Here is a 12,248-nt window from a genome sequence, read left to right as displayed (position 1 = left end):
TAATCAATCAGTGATGACATCAAGTCAAAGGAATAATGAAGCGGAAGGTTATTGGAACCATGGGTAGGACACAAACTCGAAATCAAGCTTGCTGTCCAAGGACCAACGGTATGACGAGGAAGATCGATTGTAAGATTAGCTCACCGTCGAATTTTGTGCTCCGAGGAGAAGGACCCGGTAGCACAGTTAAAATTTAGCATGTTAATGATATAGCCGATCAGGCTAGGAATGATGTGATCGGGTGCAAACTCGTACTTATAGAAGCTTACCGAAGGGTTGTTGAACCGTAGTGTGGACTCGGTTCAGATATTGGTGTCTTTGAGTGTTTAGTAATTCAGAGCCCGTGAAAATTGGAATCAGTGGGAACGTAGCACTTGATGAAGAACTCATAAGAAGTTATGCAGTTCCATGATAATCTCGAGATACCATGGGGTAATACTCGACGACAGATCAAAGTAGAGGTTGTACCGGGGTATTGATCCACAGAAGACAAGTGCTTACACTTGCATCGAAAATGGTATTTAAAGGAGAACATGGTCGGAACCACGATTGTAAAAGGCCATACCCCAGATATAAGATGAACTTATATCAAGGGAATAATTGATTTTAAAAGGAGCTTCGATGAGAAGATGTACATCGGGTCCATGGGCATGAACACAAAGTTCAAGGTCGACTCCCACTTCTCCAAGGCATAACCTTTCATCCACTTCTCGCGTTCGATTAAGTTGCAGTGTTGAAATTTTATTTGGCGAAGCACCAGAAGAGTATGACTCGTGAAAACTTTCGGGTTCACACGGTCTAGAGAAAGCATATGTTCAACCCTTAGTGGCTTCTTAGAAACATATACCACAAGTTTCAAGAGTAAATAACACAAGCCCGAAAGCAGAGTATGGTTGGCCAAGCGGAGGATACGACTTAACAAAGGCATTAGGTATCAGGGGAAGAACTCACAAAGTGATCAAATGTGAAGGACACTATCGGATAATAATCCAACAGTGGATATGGTGATCCACAATGGGGCTGATATGAGTATCGATACCCAATCAGAGGAAGAAAGAATGCACGGGCATCATATTATAGGACAACTAAATAATTTGATGCTTAGATAACAAAGGAATTAAGATTTCCAAAACAAAGGATCAGAAGCAGATGTTCTGACCAAGGATGGATAAGTTCAATAGACTTAGGGGCACAACCGACGGCAATTTAATTGGTTGATAACCAGCTCATGTCCAAAATGACGTCTGAGCCGGAGGGATGAATTCTAGGACCTGATTGAGGATTGCGAGCATTCACAACCTATTGAATTAACAGACCCAAATGATAATGACAAGGGATGTCAATAAGACTACGAGACTTATGGGATTAACCATAATGCGAGCAAGCAAGAATTTCAAGAGCCAAAGGCTCCAGAAGATTTTCGGAAGATCGAATAATATTTTGAAGACTTCTGTGAAACTCATGAACAACTGGGGATGAGCGGATACTCGATAAGTGCAATAATTAACCATAGGGGTATTCAAGTGACAAAGAACAGCAAGGCAGTAAGCTCAAAGGATTATCGAAACAACGACGAGTTTTTCAGGTTATCTTGTAATAACAAGACCAACTGGGGATGAATGTAAGAATAACAACTGCAAGTAGTTATCCATAAGGGTTTGCGGTGGAAGGGGAATTGCAAATGCGATGAACACAAGTTCTCGGGTTAACAGCGGAGAGTATCTTCAGGGTCTTCTGGTGCAGCAGACGATCATCAGTAACAAGGGGCTCTCCGGGTGAAAGTGATAACGAGATCCTATTGTTAGATTTAGTAACTTCATTTAACCCGAATAGAGGAGAGATCAGAGTCCCAGAGTAAAGGTCGAGGAGTAAAAGATCCTAATACCACCCAATGGCGACGTGGGCCCGTAAGGCACACAGCCAAGTTAGTAAAAGTTTTTGTAATGTCTAGACTCGACTTCGGCCAAGGAGTTGGAAGGGGGATTCCTACAGGCAGTCGGCTCTGATACCAACTTGTGACGCCCCCGATTTAATCGTACACTAATCATGCACACAAATGTGTACGATCAAGATCAGGGACTCACGAGAAGATATCACAACACAACTCTACAAATAAAATAAGTCATACAAGCATCATAATACAAGCCAGGGGCCTCGAGGGCTCGAATACAAGTGCTCGATCATAGACGAGTCAGCGGAAGCATCAATATATGAGTACAGACATAAGTTAAACAAGTTGCCATAAGATGGCTAGTGCAAACTGGGATACAGATCGAAAGAGGCGCAGGCCTCCTGCCTGGGATCCTCCTAACTACTCCTGGTCGTCGTCGTTAGCCTGCACGTAGTAGTAGGCACCTCCAATGTAGTAGTCGTCGTCGACGCTGGCTCCTGGCTCCTGGACTCCAGCATCTGGTTGCGACAACCAGAAAGAAAGGAAAGGGGAAAAAGGGGGGAGAAAGCAACCGTGAGTACTCATCCAAAGTACTCGCAAGCAAGGAGCTACACTACATATGCATGGGTATATGTGTAAAGAGGCCATATCAGTGGACTGAACTGCAGAATGCCAGAATAAGAGGGGGATAGCTAATCCTGTCAAAGACTACGCTTCTGGCAGCCTCCGTCTTGCAGCATGTAGAAGAGAGTAGATTGAAGTCCTCCAAGTAGCGTCTCCAAGTAGCATATCCAGGTAGCATCTCCAAGCGCATCTCCAGTCGCATCGCATAGCATAATCCTACCCGGCGATCCTCCCCTCGTCGCCCTGCGGAAAAGCGATCACCGGGTTGTCTCTGGAACTTGGAACGGTGTGTTTTATTAAGTATCCGGTTCTAGTTGTCATAAGGTCAAGGTACAACTCCAAGTCGTCCTGTTACCGAAGATCACGGCTATTCGAATAGATTAACTTCCCTGCAGGGGTGCACCACATAACCCAACACGCTTGATCCCATTTGGCCGGACACACTTTACTGGGTCATGCCCGGCCGCGGAAGATCAACACGTCGCAGCCCCACCTAGGCAAAATAGAGAGGCCAGCACGCCGGTCTAAACCTAAGCGCACAGGGGTCTGGGCCCATCGCCCATAGCACACCTGCACGTTGCGTGGGCGGCCGGAAGCAGAACTAGCCCCCTTAATACAAGAGCAGGCTTACGTTCCAATCCGGCGCGCGCCGCTCCGTCGCTGACGTCTGAAGTGCTTCGGCTGATACCACGACGTCGGGATACCCATAACTACTCCCGCGTAGATGGTTAGTGCATATAGGCTCGTAGCCAACTCAGATCAAATACCAAGATCTCGTTAAGCGTGTTAAGTATCCGCGAACGCCGAACAGGGCCAGGCCCACCTGTCTCCTAGGTGGTCTCAACCTGCCCTGTCGCTACGCCACAAAGTAACAGTTGGGGGCCGTCGGGAACCCAGGCCCACCTCTACCGGGATGGAGCCACTTGCCCCTTCAGCCCCATCTCCGAACAGTATCACAGGTAATGTAACTGTGTAAAGTATATAATATATGCCCGTGATCACCTCCCGAAGTGATCACAGCCCAGTAGTATAGCATGGCAGACGGACAAGAATGTGGGGCCACAGATGAATGTACTAGCATCCTATACTAAGCATATAGGATTGCAGGTAGGGTAACAACAGAAGTAACAAGGACAGGCTATGCAGCAGTATAGGAGTATCTGAAAGCAGTAACATGCTACACTACTCTAATGCAAGCAGTATAGAGAAGAGTAGGCGATATCTGGTGATCAAGGGGGGGGGGCTTGCCTGGTTGCTCTGGCAAGAGAGAGGGGTCGTCAACTCCGCAGTCGAACTGGGCAGCAGCAGCGTCGGTCTCGTAGTCTACCGGAGAGAAGAGGGGGAAGAAACAATGAATACCAAGTAAACAGATGCATATCGATGCATGACATGTCAAGAAGCGATGCTAGGCGTGCCCTAACGTGGTATAAGGTGGTACTGGTCAAGGGGGGAATCATCCGGGAAAGTATTCCCGGTGTTTCGTGTTTTCGGGCAGAGGAGCCGGAGGGGGAAAGTTGCGGGTTCGATAGGTTAGGGGTGTGGTGGACGAACGGACTGCGTATCCGGAATCGTCTCGTCGTTCGGAGCAACTTTCATGTTGAAAATATTTTAATCCGAGTTACGGATTAAAAGATATGATTTTCTAAAGATTTTAAAACATTTTCTGATTTTAATTATATATTTAATTCCAACCTTATCCAAAACAGTGTGTGATGACGTAGGCATGACATCAGAGTGATGTCAGCAGGTCAACTGGTCGGTTGACCAGTCAAAACTGACATGGGGGACCCACCTGTCATAGATAGTGGGTTAACCAGAGTTTAAACTAATCTAAAATTAGTTAGTAAACCTACTGGGCCCACCTGTCAGTGTCTAATTAAGTTTTAGTTAATTAACTAAATTAATTAGCAGTTTATATATTTGTTTTATTTGTTTTATGGCATGGGCCCGCATGTCAGTGCCACTGGGCTGCCCAGTCAGCACGTTGACCCAGTCAACAGGTCAACAGGGGGCCCTGGGCCCACCAGTCAGTGGCCCAGGTGGCGGGACCCGCGGTGCCAGGTCAGCAGGGGCGGTTCCCGCCGCCGGCGACCAAAAGCACGGCGCAGGCCCGCCGGAGTTCGCCGGAAAATGCACACAGTGCACGGATCCGCGCGCGCCTGGGCTCGTTCGAACGAGCGCGCAAAGGCGCATCTAGCGGGGACGGTGGCGTGGCCGGAGGAGGACCGCAGCGTCACCGGTGACGAGCGGGGCGGACGCCGGCGTTCGGCCGCGAGAGGGAAACGGCGCTGCAGCACGGCGGCAAGTACCCTAAACGGTCAGGAGGCCTCTACGGGCGCGTGCGAGCACAACAAGCATGAGCCCGGGACCAAATGGTCACCGGACGGCTGCCGGCGACGAGCGCGTGCGGTGACGCGTTCGGGCATTCACCGAGCTAGGAGCTAGCGGCCACGGAGCAGCGCGCGAGCGGGCGCGTTGGGTTCCTGGGTGCACCAGGAACAAGATGCCGTGCTCAGGAGAGCACGACGGAGAGTACGGCCACGGCGGTGAGGCGATCCACAGCGACGGGCTCTCGGCAATGGCGAATAGGCAGCTACGGTGCGCGAGGGAAAAGGAGAGCGGGGCGCGGGAGCTCACCGAGTGGGCGCACGGGGGCCCGGTGACGGATTAGTAGCAGCAGCGGCGCGACGTAGACAGGAGGTTGGCGTTGGTCGGGGTCGATGGCGACAGCGGCGACCCGAGGAAGACGACGACGGGGATCCCGCGCTGTAGAGCTCCCCGGATCCTAATCATCAGCGTGGAGGACGTAGAGGAGGATGACGGTGCTCGGAGACTAGTTGGAGGGGCTCAAGGACGACGGTGGCCATGGTTAGCACGGCGGCGCGGCCATGGGCGCGCTGGGCGGATCTGAGGAGCGAGCGGGGGGGCGGAGATCGAGGAGGAGAGCAGGGGGGCAAGTGGGGAGGGGAGCCCGAGAGGGCGCGGCGTCAGCGCCCTTATCCTCTCCAGGGGCCTGTATCGGCGCGGGGCGGCGAGCTGGTCCGACGGCGACGCGGGCGCGGTCGGACGAACAGTGGGGGGGTGTGGGGAGGTGGTGACAGAGGTGGGGAGGTGGCAGCTGGGCCACCTGGGTCGACCGGGTGCGAGGGAATGGGCCGAAGCCCAGGGGGTCTTTCTCCTTTCCTTTTGGTTTAGTTTTAGTTTTTCTGTTTTTGCTTTTATTTATTTTCTTTTATGTTTTAAATCACTTTAAATTATTTAGACATTTTATAAAAATGTGTTTGCTGCACCATAATTACCTTTGTAATATTCGACAACCACCGAACATTTTTGTTTTAATTTTTGATAACTTTTATTGCTATCATTAATTTGAATACGAATTTCGAACGGTTTTGAATTATTGCGAGGATAGTAACAGTAACCGAGGTGTCATGGCATGATGAGCGTGGAATTACTGTAGCTTAATTATCCGGGCATCACAAGGGGGAAGGGGGCCGGCCCTTCTAGATGAGATCTAGAGGGGGGCGGCGGACAAGGGGCGCCCCCTTTAGGGTTCCCCCCAACCCTAGGCGCATGGGCCCTGGGGGGTGGCGCCCAGCCCACTTAGGGGCTTGTTCCCTTCCACCTACATCCCATAAGGCCCTCCGGGACAGGTGAACCCCCGGAACCCCTCCGGTGGTCCCGGTACAATACCGGTATACCCTCGAATATTTTCGGTGACCGTATGATGACTTCCCATATATAAATCTTCACCTCCGGACCATTTCGGAACTCCTCGTGACGTACGGGATCTCATCCGGGACTCCGAACAACATACGTTAATCACATACAAATCTTCCTTATAACCCTAGCATCATCGAACCTTAATTGTGTAGACCCTACGGGTTCGGGAATCACGCAGACATGACCGAGACAGCTCTCCGGCCAATAACCAACAGCGGGGTCTGGATAACCATGTTGGCTCCCACATGTTCCACGATGATCTCATCGGATGAACCACGATGTTGAGGATTCAAGTAATCCCGTATACAATTCTCTTTGTCAATCGGTATGTTACTTGCCTGAGATTCGATCGTCGGTATCCCAATACCTCGTTCAATCTTGTTACCGGCAAGTCACTTTACTCATTCTGTAATGCATGATCCCGTGACTAACCACTTAGTCACATTGAGCTCATTATGATGATGCATTACCGAGTGGGCCCAGAGATACCTCTCTGTCATACAGAGTGACAAATCCCAGTCTCGATTCGTGCCAACCCAATAGATACTTTCGGAGATACCTGCAGTGCACCTTTATAGTCACCCAGTTACGTTGTGATGTTTGGTACACCCAAAGCACTCCTACAGTATCCGGGAGTTACACAATCTCATGGTCTAAGGAACTGATACTTGACATTAGAAAAGCTTTAGCAAACGAACTACACGATCTTGTGCTATGCTTAGGATTGGGTCTTGTCCATCACATCATTCTCCCAATGATGTGATCCTGTTATCAATGACATCCAATGTCCATAGTCAGGAAACCATGACCATGGGTTGATCAACGAGCTAGTCAACTAGAGGCTCACTAGGGACATGTTGTGGTCTATGTATTCACAAATGTATCACGATTTCCGGTCAATACAATTACAGCATGAATAGTAGACAATTATCATGAACAAGGAAATATAATAATAACCATTTTATTATTGCCTCTAGGGAATATTTCCAACACTCTGAGGGGGCCACGAGGTACGGGGCACACCCTACCCCCTTGGGCGCGCCCTCCACCCTTGTGGCCATCTCGTTGAGTCTTTGACTTCATCTCCAAGTCTCCTGGTTTGCTTCTGGTCCAAGAAAGATCATCGTGAAAGTTTCGTTCCATTTGGTATTCCTTTTCTGTGAAACACTAAAGGCAAAAAACAGAAACTGGCACTGGGCACTAGGTTAATAAGTTAGTCCAAAAAATAATACAAAATAGCATATAAATGCATATAAAACATCCAAAACAGATAATATAATAGCATGGAACAATCAAAAAATATAGAAACGTTGGAGACGTATCACATGGCACATGTGCCGGACTGGACACGCATACGTGTGCCAAGAGGGAACGTTCTTGATGGGCCGACGAGGATGTTGGTTCCTTTGAGTGGGGTGTATGTGAGAGTCTGGCTTAACAGAAATGATAGACTACTCATATCAATAAGGAATTCCTTCTTTTCCAGGAGCCCATTCGAAAAGAACTCCAAAGTTAAGCGTGCTTGGCTTGGGGTAATTCTAGGATGATGCCCCTAGTGAAACTATGTATCCCAGTCCAATCAACACCCCTTGCTTTCATTGTCGATCTCTTGATTTACTATTACCTATAGTCTTAATTGTTTATTCATTGTCATCATTTATCAATTTCTATCACACCGTATGTTTAATCCTTGTAACTAGCTAGACAAGATGCCTGACAACCAATGTGACCCATTGGGGACAAGCAGAAGTCGGTTGGTTGTGTGAAAGTACTTATCCTTGACTTACTTATGGTAGTTCCTACCATCAATAAACCTTGGTTCTCTACTCGAGAAATGCTTGTTGCTGGACTATTTCAACCCTTCCACTTGGGGGTTTCCAACAACTTTTGCCGAAGTATCATGAGTTAGCTCCGTTGGACGCATTGCTAGATCAGAAGAATAGTCAGGAGCCATGCGACATGCGAGGAGTTGGCCCAACGCCTGGTGCATTGAGCCAGATCCCTCCGACTCATTGCCAACTAGACTGCCAGTCGGGCGTTGCGTGATGTGTCATGAGTCGTCCGTTGGACCAACGTGCGGCGCGACAGCTTCTTCCAGTGCATTGCCGGATCAAACGGCCAATCGAGCTTTGTGTGACACGTCTAGATTCGTCTATTGTCCCAACGTGTGGTGCACTGAGCCGACTCTCTCCAGCAAATCACCGGATCAGGCGGCCAGTTGGGCGTGTGACGTGCAAGGAGCCATCCATTAACCCAACACGTGGCGCATTGGGCCAACTCACTACAAGAAATATGTCAACTAGTGACCTTTTGACAGTGACCCTGGAAGAATTGGTCATAGATCTATGACCATTTCAGACCAATTGGTCAAAAGCTATTCGGGGGGCTCCAAACCCTAAACCATTGTGACCATTTTGGTCAGAAAGGTCGTAATTTCCTTACACGAAATGGTCACAAAGCAAACAGTGCTAGTCCGCTGCCTTATTTCTAGTTGTTAATGACCAATATAGATGGTCATAGCCTTGTAGATTGTGGTGGGTTGTGATGACTAGGCGCCATCTCATCAGTTTTGCCTATGTGTCATGTCCATGTGGCAGTTTTTGCCCTAGGTTGTGAAGCAACCTATATTTCTGTTATTCCAAAAATTCCCAAAAAATTCTCATAAATGTTTTGGATCATATCTTCATCAAATATGTCAAAAACATTCCTTGCCTAGTTCAAAAATAATTCGAAAATATTCATTTTCCTATTCTGTTCAGAGCAGCACTTTGTGAAGGAAGTACCACTTTGGCATGTCCAAATGGTATCCATTTTATACAGTGCTTTCCTATGCCCAAGTAACCATCCTCCACCAAATGCCAGCTCAATCCATTCATTATTTTGAGCCCAGCTTCAACATTCATATTTATGTCCAGTGTGGTACTTTGTAAAGCAAGTACCACCTAGGCTCCTCCTTTTGAGGTGAAAATTTGCGAAGACGGCCTTTTTAGTAACTGATCATCCTTGGCCAAAACTCACGCCCATTAGCCATGTGCATTTCCCGTACCACAAATCAAACACTTGGCTGCTTATTCATGTTTGAGCATCGATCGGTCTCCTCGTGAGAATCTTATGTTGCATTTTCTTCCTAGCACCTACCTGGGGAGTGCCCAACCCACTAGACATGCCTAGGCTGCCCAGAACACATGGCAACGCCACGGTCACGCGGTGACCACGCGGCGGGCATGCGAGCTTACGCGCTCTAGAGTTGGGCCCTCGGCCACCGTCCAAACCTCGATGTCTCGCCATCAAACCATGTATTTCTGATTAAATATATTCTTATTTACCTAGAAATGATTTTGGGAAAAAATAAAGAGCAAACTATGAGGCAGCTGCAGTTCAAATTTGACCTGTTTCCATCTAAATCGGCGGCAATTTGTCTTTTTCACCAGAGGTGGATCAAAACTTTTTTCACCCAACCATTTTGTCAATTGTGCATTATATATGGCCTAGTATTTTATAAAATTGATTTGGTCCATTTTTGCAACAATTATTTGGTAGTTCCTTCACAAAAAAACCTCCTTTTGGGCACTCGGAAAATGAAAAATGAATTTTCCGTACAAAGAAAATGAAAACTTCCTTTGTCAACATTGTTTGGAATTCCAAGATGTACCCTTGTGCACAATATGAGATCATTTGAACAAACTATGCCATGAATGTGGCCATAAGATTGATCATTTAGGGTGAAAGCCATGAATCTTCACGCATGATAGCTCATTTCTGAGAACACTTTTTTAAAATAATTATTGTATTACAAGTTTATTATTTTTCCTGGAAACTTGGTCACATATAATGACACAATGCGAAGGTTTTCCAATTTTTTGATTTTTTTGAATTTTTTTATGCCCGTTTCAAAATGCGGTCAAAACGGCGGGCTTGACCGTTCCTAGCTAGTGGTTGGATCTTGGAATTTTTTTGGTGTTTCTATGATTAAATAGATACTTATGTACCTAGAAATGATTTTTAGAAAAAATAAAGAGCAAACTACAAGGCATCTACAGTTCAAATTTGACCCGCTTCCAACTGAATAGACGGAAATTTGTCTTTTACACGAGAGGTGGATCAAAACTTTTTACACCCAACCATTTGGTCAATTTTGCATTAAATATGGCCTAGTATTTTAGAAAAATGATTTGGTCCAATTTTGCAACAATTATTTGGTAGGTCCTTCACAAAAAAACCTCATTTGGGGCAATCGAAAAATGGAAAATGGTTTTTCCGTGCACACAGAAAATGAAAACTTCCTTAGGAAACATTGTTTGCCATTCCAAGATGCACCCTTTGGCACAATATGAGATCATTTGAACAAACTATGCCAAGAATGTGGCCATAAGATTGATCATTTGGCTTGATAGCCATGAATCTTCACACATGATAGCTCGTTTCTGAGAACACTTTTTTAAAATAATTGACGTATTGCAAGTTTGTTATTTTTCCTGGGAACTTGGCCACATATAATGACACAATGCGAAGGTTTCCCAATTATTTGATTTGTTTTGAATTTTTTATGCCCGTTTCAAAATGCGGTTAAAACAGTGGGAATGACCGTTCCTAGCTAGTGGTTGAATCTTGGAATTTTTTTGGTGTTTCTCTAATTAAATAGATACTTATGTACCTAGAAATGATTTTTGGAAAAAATAAAGAGCAAACTACAAGGCAGCTGCAGTTCAAATTTGACCCGCTTCCAACTGAATAGACGGAAATTTGTCTTTTTCACGAGAGGTGGATCAAAACTTTTTACACCCAACAATTTGGTCAATTGTGCATTAAATATGTCCTAGTATTTTAGAAAAATGATTTGGTCCAATTTTGCAACAATTATTTGGTAGGTCCTTCACAAAAAAAACTCATTTGGGGCAATCAAAAAATGGAAAATGGTTTTTCCGTGCACAGAAAATGAAAACTTCCTTAGGAAACATTGTTTGCCATTCCAAGATGCACCCTTTGGCACAATATGAGATCATTTGAACAAACTATGCCAAGAATGTGGCCATAAGATTGATCATTTGGCTTGATAGCCATGAATCTTCACACGTGATAGCTCGTTTCTGAGAACACTTTTTTAAAATAATTGTCGTATTGCAAGTTTGTTATTTTTCCTGGGAACTTGGCCACATATAATGACACAATGCGAAGGTTTCCCAATTATTTGATTTGTTTTGAATTTTTTTATGCCCGTTTCAAAATGCGGTCAAAACAGCGGGAATGACCGTTCCTAGCTAGTGGTTGAATCTTGGAATTTTTTTGGTGTTTCTCTGATTAAATAGATACTTATGTACCTAGAAATTATTTTTGGAAAAAATAAATAGCAAACTATGAGGCAGCTGCAGTTCAAATTTGACCCGCTTCCAACTGAATCGGTGGAAAATTGTCTTTTTCACGAGAGGTGGATCAAAACTTTTTACATCCAACCATTTTGTCAATTGTGCACTAAATATGTCCTAGTATTTTAGAAAATTGATTTGGTCCAATTTTGCAACAATTATTTGGTAGGTCCTTCACAAAAAAAAACCATTTTGGGCACTCGGAAAATGAAAAATGATTTTTTCGTGCAAAAAAAATGAAAACTTTCTTAGGCAACATTGTTTGCCATTCCATGTTTGTTATTTTCCTGAAAGGTAGTTCACAATTGGTGACACAATGAGAAGGTCTTTTATTTTTTTGAATTTCTGTGATCATAAAATAGCTTACATGATTTTAACATCTTATTTTTAAATCTATCACGACCAATTTAGTTGGTCATAATGTTGTATTGCGTTCTGATTGGTCCGTGGACCAGACACGCGGATCATGCACGAAACACCGTTGGATCCTCTCGGATCCAACGGCAGCCCTCACCCCTCGCCTCCCCCACCAACCCCACGTGAGGCGAAACCCTAGCTCTCTTCTCCCCCATTTCCATCCACCACCACCACCACCACCCCCCCCCCGCCGCCTCCTTTCTTTCTTTCTTTCTCTCCCTCCCCCCTCT

Source organism: Triticum dicoccoides, chromosome 1B, assembly GCF_002162155.2.
Source record: "Triticum dicoccoides isolate Atlit2015 ecotype Zavitan chromosome 1B, WEW_v2.0, whole genome shotgun sequence".
In the NCBI taxonomy this organism is placed as follows: Eukaryota; Viridiplantae; Streptophyta; class Magnoliopsida; order Poales; family Poaceae; genus Triticum; species Triticum dicoccoides.
This window is presented reverse-complemented; position numbering follows the sequence as displayed.